Here is a 15,695-nt window from a genome sequence, read left to right as displayed (position 1 = left end):
CTTTTACTCCAATAGTTTCTTCCCCAGAACTGTGGGTCTTTGGAACTCCCTTCCGGGATTCTGCTTTCCCAACTGCAATGATATGCAGAAGTTCAAGTGTAATGTTAACAAACATCTTTCTACTCATCTCCCTTCATAATGACCCCGCTAATTAAGTCCCTAATAGTAGCCCCCTGCTTCAAAGTGGCACTGTGCCTTGTTTGGGGTGAAAATTGAATAAAGAAAGAAAAGAAGAAAATACATCGTCAGGGAAGTTTTCGACCGGAACACATAAAGGAATGGCGATTACGCATGGACAGAAGCAACATCTTTATACTCACTCCATGGATTTGTGGTTATGCACTAGGCACATACTTGCTTGCTGATAAAGAGAAGATCAGAGGACAACAGATCCAGATATTGATGTCTCTGAGATTTTTAATAGAGCCCTGTTGTCTTCACCCTTATCATGGTGAGGAAAGGTTTAACTTTAGGAGAGAGCAGTGTAGCTGCTTTTGAGCTTTGTCTCTCACTAACTTCCTTATTTCAAATCTCCTTTCGTATGTCACGTGGTTTGATTCGGACAATGAAGACTTAGTATTTAATCTAACCTCTATGTCTAACTTTTCTTAGTTCTCTTTGTGTTCCTTTTCCAGTGATCTATATAATATTTTCTTAATTTAATTTTTTTTTGTTTAGAGGAGGAACTATTTATAAACTATGCTTGTCATGTGATTTGATTCAGCCATTCAAGATTTTTTTTTTTTTTTTTTAGGTTTTAAAGGAGGGACTATTTACAAACTGTGTTTGGGCACAACCATGAGATGGATACAAGAACACAACACTATCCAGTGAAGTTATATACATCACTTATTCAATCAAAGTAAGTTTACAGTGTTTTTTTTATAGATCAATCAAACAAATAAGGGTTGTTGATTGGCTAACACCGATGGCATGTTTTAATTCCCTTTTTGCATACATGATGAGACTATCTTGTCTTATGGTGACATTGTTTTGCATGTCACTTGGCATTACCTGTTGCAGGCACGTCACACTCCCCACAAGATGCAAGGTCAATTTTTAATGTGGGAAAAATCCAGCTTCCTTCAAAATGAGTTCTCTGGATTGGGACAAAATTTTTTTTAAATTCCTAGCAAAAACACACTCTCAACCAAATAGTTGTACGATTTTTTTTTTTCTGAAGATGAGAATTCACCTTGAAAATTCAAAGAACATAACACTACTGATGCCATCATGATGTGACACATGATGTTGGTAAATAATACTCGAAAATTATTGAAATCTGCCAATATTGTCCTTTTGTTTGGTTTACCCTGTCTATACATGTACTAGTTGTACATGTTTTTTTTGCCTGAAGATAAAGTCCACCTCGAAAATTCAAAGTACATAACAATACCAATACCATCCTGTTTCAACACATTACGTTGGTAAATAAATAATTATTAATCAAAAATTATTGAAATCTTTCAATATCATCATTTTACTGTGTCTCATATTCAACAATAGTGTTTTTCTACCAAACTGTATTGTCATGACTTTCAAACACAACTCCTTACACACTACGCACTATGCATCAAGCAAACTATGATATCTTCCTTAAAAACATTTTTTCTCCCTATTTGTAAGCTCCCTTGGATATGCCTGAATGCTTGCTTCTTTTCTGGCCTTTTGAAAGGTACAGTTGTGATACCTATGTGGCTCTTGCTTGACAACATCACTGACTCCAACGTTGTCTCTGTGGTTTTTTTCTCTTTTGTCTCTTCTCCTGTGTTGTCATTTCTCACATTGGCAGCTGTTGAAGGAGCATGTGTGAGTTCACACGTATAAAAAATAAAATAAAACAAAAAACACAAACTCCAATACATTCTTTAAATATCAGTGTGTGCGTGTGTGTGACACCATCGATCTTCTGAATACTGATTGCCACATTTATGTGTGTTCTCGAGACTATGTCAGTAGATCAATTTATTTCCTCATGTCGATTCCCTGAAGATCTCTTGATCTTGTCCAAGCTGCATTTAACTGTCTCCAACTCGCAATTGTCATCAACCGTCACAAACTTTCGCAATTGTTGTAAAAAAGTGTCGCAAAATTCACGGCCACACCTGAAACTGTCCATAAACTAACTCTAAATATATCTATATTTTATGTCCGGTGTTTTGTTTACCACACCTTGATTAACAATCCCATCACAGCTTCCTTTTGTGTACCTTTGTGAACAACTTTCTATCTATTGTTTTGCCGATAAAACCATTTCCTTTTTCATTTTGTTTTGTCATACTTACTTTTCTTTTTTTCTTCCACGTCCCGACACTTGTGGGGAGGGGGAACGCCAATAGTATGACAGAGTCTTAGTCTCTTCTGTTGTATATGAAAACAAATAGATGATCACGGTCTGTGCGGTGAACACATGCAAACGCAGGTTCACAAAAGTAGAGAATATAAAAATATACATGGGTCCGTATTTACTAGCCTCCCCACGAGGTCAATTTTTTTTAATGTAGGGAAAATCCAACTTCCCTCGAAAAGAAGGGTATTCCAGATTGGACAAAAATGAAAACAGAAAATATTTTTTTATCCATCTTCAAGTTCCCTTATATCTGCCAGTTGGTTTGCTTACATGTCTGCCTCCTTCTGACTTTTTGAAAGGCGGAGTTTTAGTCTCTTTTGTTGTACATATATGCTTATATGTGTAGACAGGTCGACTTCGTCAGATAAGAGAGAGAGAGAGAGAGAGAGAGAGAGAGAGAGAGAGAGAGAGAGAGAGAGAGAGAGAGAGAATGCTGCGAAATGTGTCGGTAGATATTAAGTGTTAAATTGTTGTATCTATTTCAAATGAGATATTTAGTTCAAAAGGCCTATTACAGTGTATTGTTGTTGTCTAGATAGAGTTTGCGTCGAGATAATTCATTTCAAGTCGGCTTAAGAACAGCTTTTTATTTATTTATTTATTTTCATAGTTCGTGTCCACGTTTATTTGGTTTTATTCTTGCCTGCCATTGTCACTATTGTTCAAGCATTAGCTCAAGACATTTTGTCTGACAAAATACTTTATTTATGTCAATCTGGACTGTGGATTTTAAACACTTTATTTAAAACACAGACGATGAGTTGGATTACGCGTATAACGGTGAGCCCGTTTTTTTTCTCCCCCCCCCTCTTTACAATGATTTACGTTGACCATTTTATCCATATTTCTGATTTTTTTTTTAGATGAGGCTTGATGATCCATTATTATTTGAACTATTCGGACTACTGTTCTCATCTTGAGTGTTATTCATAACGTTTCGAGCAATGTAATCTGTGACCTTCTTCAGGTGTATCTTATTGAATTCAGGAAGCTTTCAGTTGAACTTAAGAATCCTTTATTTAATCCATGAGGGTAGTACTTGTTCTCGTTCCAACAGCCACGACTGGTTAGAAGTCCTAAGTAATTTCAGAGTTTTTATAACGTTGTTCGGGAATCAACACGTTGTAGTTTTCAGTCGTAAACCAGACAAATAATGAAAAAGAACTTCAACTCGTTTTTTCTTTGTAACAACGACATTTATTTCCCCATTGCATCAGCCGTTACGTCACCCACGTGATCTCGAACGTTCTCTGCATCTCTAACGTGATCTCAAACGTTCTTCATGTCTTTTTTTATTTAAAGGTGACGTTATTTCGCATGCATTTGCATACACGCGTCTGTGCTATGTAACATATTGCCTACATGAGAATTGAACCTTCAACCTCCAGAATTTTACCAAGTACTTTATCCACTATGCCACGGGTCCATGACTAGAACAGTAGTTTGGATAATCATAATAATAACATTTTATGTACAGATATAGTTGCTAAGTTTCTTCTTGCAGAATAATACCCATATTGTGTTCAAACTAAAATTAATAATTTGTAATAGGATAAATAGCTTATAATCTTTTTTATTTGGCAGCTTACAAGAAATTAAATGGTGGAGGCGATCTAATATAATCCTTTAAAATTTTAAATGGACATCGTATCTATGTATCTTTTTTTCTTTTTTTTTTATATTTTAACTATAATATTCAGTTTGATTGCTCGCCCTCAATAAACATCGGGCCTTGTTTTACAGAAAGATTAAAAAAAAAAATGTGTGTGTTTATATATTAGTGTTAGGTACGTGCAAAATGAATGCCGACGCTCAAAATGTATAAACATTTTGACCCCTCCCTTTACTTAAAAATTCACCAAACATCAGGAAATTAACCAATTTTAATGAAATTTTCCGTATTTATCAAATAATTATGGCAGAATATAATGAACTAATTATTTTTTATTTAAATCTTAGTGAAAAGGTATTGTTTTGTTTAAACAAAAAATACCTTTACTAAAGTTATGGTTTTCAGTAGTAAATAAAAAACGCAAGAATTTATTTTTGCTTTTTATATGTAAATAAAGCATCGTAATTTGTAACAATAAAATAAAAATGAAATAATTTTTACAGGAACAATACGAAAAAAGCCCCTGGAGTCCGTATTAATGAATTCGATATAACTCGAAGAATAATTAATTTCTCGAACTACCAGTATTATCATTGAATTAAGCATTGTTTATTTAATATTTTCACACAAAAAAATGATAATTGCAAAAATTATTTCTACTTTTTTTACGCTTACATTTTTAACGTAATCTTTACATGTAAGATTCTAATATTTCCATTGCACGCAAGAACGTATAATTATCAACATAAAATAATGTTCATATAATCTTGAAAATGAAGTAAAAATAAAAAAATTAAATTGAAAAACAGGAACATAGAAAAATAATTTAATTAAAAAATGGCAAAAATTATACGAACGTTCCATGTCGGTAAGTACAGATGCACAGAGTTGAAAAGAAAACCAGTCTGTTTTGCCCACCCTCCTCCTCTTTTCAACTACTTGCCTGTTTGTGTTTATCAACTTTAAATTTAACGTAAACATTATGATAAATTTTAACGTAAGTCTGTATTTTTTTAGTGTGTAATTTTTTCAATGATTATAAATTGTTTTCTTAACCAATTGTAATTCTGTATTAATATTAATAAATAATGGTGCTAACTTTTTTTTTTTCAAAGAATAAATTGTCAGTAGTATAATTGATGAATTTAATTAACTTTTATGCATTTTTAAATGAAGGAAGGAGGGTCATCGACTCAAAAAAAAAAAAAAAAAAAAAAAAAAAAGAAGTCGCTCGGTATGCCTGAATAATGTTAAATAAAGACATAAATTATGTCTAATTTGTCCTTCCATACATATTTGAATTCTTGCCGCCAGAGTTTTTTTGATGCGATGGACAGGTCTCATTCCTACCAGTGATACATTTTTGGATAATTATTACTTTTTTTTTTTTCAAAAGTTAAGTACATTTATTGTATTAATTCATTATCTTGAGACTTTAATTTAATACTTAACTTGAAAATAATTCCAGAAAACTTATATTTTTCTTGCCAGAAAAATGTAAACGCGATTTTTGTCATAATGAATTTTTACGTGAAATCTAGGGTTTTTCAGATTTGAGATAAAAATATTCCATGTATTTTTTTATTTCATACACTTTTTTTCTTTGAGAAATTGACTTTAAACTATAATCTTTCAAATATAATAAAAAAGTACTCGAAAATTTAAAAGATTATTATAATTAACTGGCGTTAAAAACCATATCCCCCTACCGAAGCAGCCATTAATTGCCCGTACCTAATTAGTGTTCAAACGATTAACCAAAATCCAGAACAAAAAGAACTTTTTGAGATATCGGAATCGAAAATATTAAGCATATTTTCCAATAGCCAAAACAATTCTTTTAATTTTTTTTTTTTTCTTTGCGTCGGTTTAAAACTTTAATTTTTCATTGCTAATGATAAAATGCTAAATATTTATTGATATTACACACCCAGTAAAACTAAAATCACTCCCCAAGTGTATTTTTACATTTACGAAAATATAAGCACATATTCCGTGGGTTTTTATGGTACTCTAAAAGAAAGAAAAAAAAAAAAAAAAAAAAAACTCTAAAGCTAAATAAGAGATTTAAAAAAAATCGGAATCGATATTTGCATTGGAATCAGTAATCTGAAACAGAATTGGTAAGTTTATCGGAATCGAGTAAAAATATTGAAATTGTCAATACAAGCACATATTTATCCAGAGAAACGACTTCCTGCTTTGAAAGTGGCCCACATTAAAGGTTTTTTTCGGCAATTTTATCTATTGGATGTGTGTTTATCATGAAGTGTATTTATTTATTTATTTATTTATTTATTCGACAAGTGCAGATTTTCTTTTCTATTACGTTTATTTTATTTAAATTATTATATGTGAAAAAATCCATATTTATTGACCATTTTAAGTTAATATCCATTCATTTTCATTTTTCTTTATTATATTTTGATTTTATATATAAAACTTGCTATATCTATATCTGTATGTGTATGTGTTTGTCTATCTCCATTTTTTTTTTTCAAAGTGCATCCTTGAGAGAGGCACGATTGTACGAACACAGCTTTTTTTCCTAGAACTACCCGCCTGTGGAACACTGTTCCATTGACCTGCTTCACAGCCAACTGCAGCATGGTAGTTGTTGTGGTGGCAACCACTTATTTGCATATGCGAATAACATAACACTATAAATGGCAAGCCTAGGTTGGCCTTGGTGTGTCTTACTCAAATGCCACCGGAAGTGACGCCGAAGAGCGTACATGTCCTCCCACCAAGACTCTCTGACTCGACACCGTCATTTGTACATATTGTAAATATACCTTTTCTTTAATACACTTATTATTGCGTTATCTTGTTGTTTGCGTCTTCATTGTATTTCCTTACTAATTATTGTTCAACCTTGCAACCACAACAGTAGTCTTCAAGTCTAATGTAAATAAGTTATTGTTGAACCGTCTCCTTAAATAATCAAATTGTACCAAACTTATACTATTAACAATTGTTACCTTATATTCATTAACAGTTATCCTCGAATGGCCTTCAAGCCTTGATAAGTGGTGACTCCCTTGTAAACATATATAATAGCTAAATACAGACCAAATTTTAATATAATGAAATTAAAAAATAAAAAGTGAAATAACCAACTGACCGGTTTTGCATCTCGCTCGACAGAGCAAAATCGATGTATAATTACGATTAAAAAAGTACAAAAAATAATAATTTATATATTATATTAAAAATGTTTTAATTGTAATTATACCCTCACTTTTATTTTTTGAAATTCATTATGTTAAAAGTTGGTCTTTATTTAGCTATTATAAAATTCTGTACCCCAACCCCTAAAATAAAGATATTGAAATATATATATATAAGAGAGAGACAGGGAAATATATGTATACATGGATGGAAGTTTTCTATAAATTTCCACGCGATATTATATGTACTCATTATATTTTTTGACAACAAAAGTCTTAACTTTTAAAAATTATTACTCTCATGTAGATATATAAAGTGGCCATTATTACCATGTATTTCCTCGTTAAATATAATCTCCTAAACCTAACCCCCCCCTCCTCATAATTCTGGTAGTCATTCTGAAATGAATATTTGATATAAAAGTTTTGTATCGTGAGCGTATTTTTCAAGCGATATCCTTGGCCTGATGACGTAATTTCTCTGAAACGGGAAATTACAGAAACATGTATGCACGTATGTAGCCGTTTGTTTGCATAAATTAATTTAATATATATATATAATTTTGTTGGCATCCGATACAATCATCAATTCTGTTTTAAATTTCTTAGTCCGATACAAATACTGATTCCGATTCTTTTAAAATCTCTAATTATTTAGCAAAAGAGTTGGTATTTTTCTTTTCAGATTATTGCAAAACCAAGGTAATATGGGCATATGTTTGCAAACGTAAAAATACACTTGTGGAGGTGTATTTATGGATTATATATATATATATGAGAGAGATGGAGAAATATATATCTTTTTGTAGTCATCTGTCTGTGTGAGGAGACAATAAAGTTCTGCACCTCAGATTAATCCATTGGCGAATTGCAGCATCTATTGTGACTGTTCAAGCCTATCCTGGATCGACTGGCTCTGTGTGCAGATGCCATAGATTTAGGTAGTGTCTTGTTGCAAGAGCTCTATTGTGCTCTCTTCATTCCTCTTGGTTGTGGTCTTCATAAATATATTTGGGCACAAATCAATCACACTTTATCATAAGTTGTTTTTGTCTTAGTGTCTGAATTGTAATCAGATAAACCAGTTAACTTCAAGTGTCTCCTAATCTTACTGTGTTATTTTTATCAATTAAAAGTTGTGATATATTCAACTCATTGTCAGGGTGATCTTATTTGGAGATTATGCATCTTATCACTTTTATCTTAAAAAAAAAAAATATATATATACTAACATGGGTACTCGGCGTTGCCTGAGTCGACATGAAGTTCTGTTTGAAACACACCTGTATACTAATCATTTTCATCATGGGCAACATGGATATTCCCACAACAAAAATAAAAGAACAGATGAAAAAAGTAAATGTAATCGCTCCCCCCCCAAAAAAAAAAGGAAGATATTTTAGCAAAAGGCTACAAAGAGAAGAAACTATTCTCCGGATATTGACCACTGGAAAGAAAACTCCCCCCCCCCTCTCCAACAAAAACAATAATTAAAAATAAATCATTACAACTTTTGTTTCAATAAAAATAGCAGCAAATGCCTGTGCGATCGCAAAAAAAAAAAAAAAAATCTATCAAAAATTAATTCCAAAAACAATTAAATGAAATTTTTCGTCATTTTATATTTGTAATGTAATCCTATCCCCTCCCCCCAAAAAATTGAATTTATCATATTTTGGGATTTGTTTGTTTATAAAATTGTTAGATGAAAGTACAGAATGGTCTCATAAAAATTAATTAAATTTATCATTATTTTATGTTTCAAATGTAATTCCCGCCCCTCTCCACCACCACCAAAAAAAACAAAAAAAAAATTGTATTTGTCATGTTTTGCCCCCCTCCCCGATCGCCAAACTCGAAAAAATGCTAGAGATGACATGTCTCGTTGAATGCTTTGTGGCCAAAAAGTGGGTTCTCATTTTATGTCAAATTTATATAGAAAAGTGATCCCCCACGCTAAAATATTTTCTTTTTTTTTTCAAAATTTCTTCTTTCATATTATTTATAAAGACTGCTTAAACTTATTAGGCCCCAAAATAGTTGGTCTTAATTTTTTTTTAAGGGTTAAACAATGCTGGTTCACGTCGTAAAAATTGACCATTTTTAATTTAAGATATTAAATAAATCATAAAGAACATCTGTTTCACAGGCAATTAAGCACACTTGGTATGGTATAATTATTATAATAAATCCTGGGCAACACCAATTAAATTTTATAAATAAAAAAAAGGAGCAGATAATATATGGGATGATGGATTTTGCTCACATGGAAAATTGGCCCTGTGTCTGACTAACTCTGCCCTCGTGGGGATGCAAGTAAATGAGGACATTAGTTTTAATTATTTTTTACGAATTAAGAATAAAAATAATAATTCAGCTTAGAAGAATATTTCGAAATGAAAACAAATCTATTACAGAAAATATTTAATAACATGCTCCGTTTTAAACAATTTTTTAAAGTTATTCCCCTTTGGTTTTGTGGTTTGAAAATTAAACGGTTTTTTTAAGTAAAAATAAGTTAAATCAAATATAAATTGAAATGAAAATAATCTAAATAATTAATTTTTTTTTAAATACTACAGTTGAAACGAGGCTATTATATCGAATAAGTAATATCATTGAGCTAATTATTTAAATAATTTAATTTAATGTGATATGCTAATGACCGTAACTCAATCAATCTAGATGTGGTTTGAAGAATGCTATATATAGAAATTACGTATAAAATATAATGTCTCCTTTGACAGAAATATCCTATCATGAGTGTTAATATTTCTTGACCAGGAGAGGTGTTATATTTCTTTGATCATGGGGAGTTGTAAACAGACAAACACACACACACACGAACGCTTCTGCTTTATATATATATATATATATATATATATATATATATATATATATATATAATGAATTCACCTGTCATCCCTCATCCCTTTTTTATAAGATGAAATCACCAGATTGTCGAAGATAAGATGCACGAAAGCAAGCAAGGTATATATATATATATATATATATATATATATATATATATATATATAATGTCTGCCGGATTTTAAGTTTGACTTGATAACATTCAGGCTGACAAATCACTTCAATTCTGACTGGCCAATTTCATTTGTTATTGTTGTACCATGTTATTTGCAGTAAACTAACATACTTCACTATCTTATTAAAAAAAAACATTACTTAATATAGTTGGTCAGTCTGCTAATTGATGTCCTGTAAAAGGGATATATATCATTTGAATTAGACGAGTGTAGTAGTCGAAGCTGCAAACTTTTTAATGACTCTCCCAAGTGGCCCTACCAGTCTGTATTTATGGCTTACCCAGCCAATCATAATTTTGTAAGAAGGAAAAACCCGGATGTACTCAAATTCATTACACCACCTTCCCCTTGAACTAAATTTTCCCATGAAATTTAGCTTTAATATCTTATCTTTTTAAGCTGTTCTTTTTTATGGGTCTTTTCTTGCTCAATCTTTGCAATGATGACATTTGACACACTAGCCTTGAGTTCGGGGATACCTTCATTGAAGAATGCTAACTTTTAGGGGCAGAAATTTCAAACGCATCATATAAGACTTTCATTGGAATCTCTTTGATATTTCCCCTAACCTCTGTAGTGTGCCTGGGTCTCAGTTGATTCCAATGCCTTTTGTATATAAATTTGTTTCCTTTTATGTCATATATGAATATTGCAATATTATGGTTACTATTCCTTCTTCCTAAAATAGTTTTCCAGCCCTATAGTTTTGAAAACAAAATGTCACCTAGCATATAGACTTTTGTGATCAGAATAGACAACAGTCTTTCAAACATATAGCAGTTTTTTTCCTGCAAACATAAACTCTACTTGTGATAGACATGACGTCGTATTTGTGCTTGTCATGATTCTATAAACTGCCAAAAATTTCTGAATACTTATTTTATTTGTGTCCAAGCCTTGATTCTTCTTCAGAGCTTGTTTAAACATGTCCATAAATTTTTCTGCCTGTCTGATCTTGGATGGTATAGTGGCGTTTTCTCACATGATCATTATACAAGGATTTGCAAAATTCTTTCTCCTCCAGTGAAAATGTACATGTGTGTGTGTGTATGTATATATATATATATATATATATATATATATATATATATATATATATATATATATATATATATATATATGCGTAGATCGAATGGTTCGGGTCCTTGCTAATGAAGCCAGACATGACTTCTGTTACCAGGATTCGAATTTCTCGAATTGCGTTAATCGTGACACCCTGCACTGATGCTTCCTGAAAGGATGAAACTCTAGTGTCAGTAGGTATTTAATAATTATTATAGTAAATAATATATAATTTGGGAGGTACTGGAATCAGAAAAAATTATGCCTATTTTCCGGTGCCAAAAACGATTCTCTTAAGTTTTTTTTTTTTGTTTGTTTAAAACTTAATTTTCCATTGCTAATGATAAATATTTATTGATATTAAACTACCAGTAAAATTAAAATCTATGGATTAATCCTTTCACGTTCACATTTTTATGTTTGCAAAAGTATATGTACTTATTACATGTTTTTTTTTTTTTAATGGTAATTCCCCCCCCCCCCTAAAAAAACTGAACTCTATAGCTGCATAATTCGAAATTATAAAAGAATAAGAATCTGTATTTTTATCAGATTTAGAAAATTAATCGGCAATTATGTATCTCTCTCTCTTTCTCTCTCTTTCTCTCTCTCATATATATATATATATATATATATATATATATATATATATATGAGAGTCACCGCTTATTAAAACCTAAAAGCCACTTGAGGATTAATAAGTGTTCGGTAGTCATTGAGACAACAGCATATTAATAGTTAGTGGTGGAAATGGAGTAGAAATGGATTATTTTAGAAAGACGACTCAACAAGAATTTGTTTACATTGGACTTGAAGACGACCATATTGTAGTCAGCTGAAAAGCAGGCCAGCAGAACAGTTCCATAGGCGGGGAGTTCTAGGAAAGAAGCTCTGTTCATGAAATTTGCATTTAGATTTAGGCACAGATGTAGCTAGATGATTGTTTTTTGTGAAAGTTCGGCAATGGGAGGGGGGACAATAGATCAAAGCTCAGACGAGCACTTGCCATGAAAATAATGATGGAAATCAGAATGTTTAGCCAAATATTATGATGCTGAGAGGAGATGTTGCACCACCAATTCCACAAGCCACAATGGTTTTCATTAGACCAGTCACTCACCTCTTGAAAAATAAAAACCAGTTTTTAAGCACAAGCACATTTCTACAAATTTACTATCAGATCATGTGTGGAGTACTGTCATTATATTTGGGCTGGTATTTGTCTAGTGGTGTAGCAACTGTTTTTGTCGTCCAGGGCGATCATAAGATTTGCCACTACCCATGCTGGTGTTGATAACCTGTTAACCTTAAAAATTCCAGAAAGCCCTCAAAATATTTATTTTCAAACTACAATCAAGGGCCTAATTTTAGACTGCTGCTATTAGTCCTAGACTTTCATCTTGTTACTCCTATACATATACAGTCGTCGTCAAAGAAAACCAAAGATTTTTCAAAACAAAAACGTATTATTCAATTTATTGAAAAAAATTTGTTAAATTAACTGGATACGCAAACAAAGGAAATGAAAGATTTTTCAAAACAAAAACGTATTATTCAAATCATAAAAAAAAAATTGTTAAATTAATTGGTTACACAAACAAATATAGTCATAAATTTAAATGAGAACATTTTGAAAACCTGAAAATGTTATGAAATGATAAAATTATTTTTATTTCATTTTTTAGTTGTTGCTAAAGTCCGAATTCCCCCCCCCCAAATGTCTTCCTCAAGGAGAGGATAGTCCGATGTAGTTTTCTTTTTCTTCATAATGTTGTTATTAAGAGGTTGAGCCTCCTGAAGAGAAAAAAAAACGTCTTGTATCGGTGCTGTTTGAAATCTATGTGTGTAATCGCTCGATTTAAGCGTGAAGTTTAAGAAATGGAGCATCACACATTTTAGAAAACATTATATAGTCATAAATTTAAATGAGAACGTTTGAAAACCTGAAAATATTATGAAATTATAAAATCATTTTTATTTACGTTTTTTTGTTATTATTATGTTTCAACCACTTTAAAAAATAGTTTTAAAAAATTTTAAATAAATTTATTTATAAATTACAAATAATGCTATAATTTATGTTTTGTGAGAGAATGGCTGCAAGACATCAAGTCGGTTGAAAATTTACAAACAAACTTTTCACGCTTTTTTTTTTTTCAACAAAATTATCAAATTCTATCAAAATTCACTCCATCGACAAGTTCCCTCTGTAAGCCTTGTCTGCCTCATTGTTGGTTAAAGGTAGTTCTTTATGAGCTTCAGTTTTGAGAAAGAGTGATCACAGCTAGCAACACTAATATCTCGGGCAAGGAAAATGTGTAGCAAGATCACAATATTGGGGGCAGAATCCCCAAAGTGGTATCTCTGTATGAAGTTAAAAAGTTCAAGAAGCCCATTGATTTTGTCTTTTTCTGAAGCTGTCACAAAATACCGTAATCTCTTCCTTTCGGCAAAGAATTCCTCTTTTTCTATATCTTTGTCAACTTCACCAAGCTGACAATCATAATTATCATCAAGCAGATTTGACGGTGTAAGAAAAGCGTATTTACTTGCAAGATCGTGAACTTGTTGAAATCTGCAAGATATTTCTTCAGTCAACCTGTCTATGACAGACAACATTTCCCGTCTCAGCTCAGTATCAAACCCCAGTGCTGCATCAGTCAATCGTTCACCATCCATTCATTTCTTTTTGTGGACATGACGCTCCATGCTTCATTTCAGAACAGTTTTCTGACTCATCTATTGCAGTGTACACCATCTTTTGTCTATTCTAAAGAAGGCAATCTCTCAACGCCATCAGCCTAACAGTTCAGAAATTTCCTCTGCACTTTTACCCTTTGTCTTCATTTTCGTTATTTTTACGTCAATTTTTACGTAGCACAACAACTCACTCCTCTGGTCCTTGTAAGATGCGTCAGGAGTGCTATAAAAAATTATGCAAAAAATACTTGTATTCCTTGATTTGATTGATAATTTTCTTTCTCACCTGCTTTGCCAAAATGCTCACAAATTCATTTGGAATTTCTGGTGATAAGAAGTAGCGATTTTCTTTCCCAGGTTAACTTTCAATAAATATTCATGGAGCACAGGGTCATACTTGGCCAATAAATTTATCAATTCTAAAAAAATTCCCTTTGTTTTCTTGACCTTTTTTATCATCATGGATGTCTTCTCGGTGACCTCATAGTGCCAGGCTTTGCTTGGCAAGAAACCTGATGACCAGCAATCTAGCTAGGATTTCCTGCCACTTCTTAATTTTCTTCTCAATAAGATTTTGCTCTACTTTGGCAATTACCTTTTCTTCAGCAAGTCAGATCTCTAGCACCTAACCCTAACCCTAACCTTTCAGTTGAGGAACGCCTGAGTATGAGATGTGCTCGTTTCATGTTCATATAGTTTTGGATTTAATTTCCACCAATTCATAAAACCCACATTAGCAGAAAAGTTCGACAGTCCAGTTGAAAACAGTCTGCAACTAAGAAATTTTTTTTTTGTTTCAACTAGACTGTAGTTTCACATAACATTTTAATAAAAAGGAGATACCGTAAACATTGAATTTCATCGTCCTTTCTCTGTATAATCACCAAAACAAAACAATGAAACTACAATCTAGTTGAAACAAAAAAGCATTTCTTAATTATTTCATTTCATTATTAACATGTTCATAACAAGTACAGAGTAGTTAAAAATTAAAACATGCTTATTATTAGTTGTTGTTATCAGCAGTCGAGTTGTTTTGTTTTTGTTTTTCTTGCTAGGCGGTACAGTCGACTCACTAATTTTGTTTCACTAAAATTTGCGTTCCGTTTCATTTTTTACATCCATTCACGGCCGCCATCTTGCATACGACTTTAATCAAGATTGCCCAAGGAATTGGATGGCTTAAGACTTTTTAGAAAAAAAAAATTTATATGCCTTTTTTTAACGATAAACTCCCCCACTCCTCACAAAAGTTGAGGTTCATATAGAATAAAAAAAATCGAATGATAAAACTCTTTTATTATATTTTCTTAAAATCTGGTACAATTTGTATTGTGGCCACTGAAGCTTTCAATTTTGAAAATAATTTTAATTTACGGGGAGGGGGGACAAAAATTCAAACTTTTCTATAAAAAAAAAATCAACAAAACTATTTCAAGAAAATCACTTTTTGCTTAACTGCCCTAAAACGCTAGAATAGCTCGAATGTGTAGGTTTATTTTACATTAAATTTATATGTGAAAATGACCCCCACTTTAAATTAAATTAATTTTTTTGTTTATTTCTTCTCGCCTGGTGGATGATTTTCCAGACTATCTAAAAAAGCAAAAAAGGGGAGAAAAAATAAATACAAAACGAATAAATGTTACCAAAGGCAAGATAAGTAACTCTTCTACCTAGTAAAAGAACGTGTTTAACTTTTACAAAGGAAACAATTCGAACTTTCGCATTACATTAAAATAAAAGTTTAAAAC

The 15,695-nt window shown here is 31.8% G+C and overlaps 1 protein-coding gene across 2 annotated transcripts in view; it reads left to right on the top strand.

The window, feature by feature from the left end:
• Positions 1-15,695, top strand: part of LOC145284512 (uncharacterized) — a 113,617-nt gene that overhangs the window by 33,944 nt on the left and 63,978 nt on the right. The window contains exon 2 of one of the 2 annotated variants that reach the window (XM_080133397.1): positions 755-862. The gene's annotated coding sequence lies outside the window, so the exon portion shown is untranslated. Of the gene's footprint in view, positions 1-754; positions 863-2,892; positions 3,131-15,695 lie in introns of those variants that run through there. The other variant, XM_080133398.1, reaches the window with a different exon arrangement.

This window comes from Euprymna scolopes, chromosome 9 (assembly GCF_053919585.1).
Source record: "Euprymna scolopes isolate OS-2025 chromosome 9, ASM5391958v1, whole genome shotgun sequence".
In the NCBI taxonomy this organism is placed as follows: domain Eukaryota; kingdom Metazoa; phylum Mollusca; class Cephalopoda; order Sepiida; family Sepiolidae; genus Euprymna; species Euprymna scolopes.
Note: the sequence above shows the minus strand (reverse complement) of the source record. Positions and strands in the feature narration are given on the sequence as shown.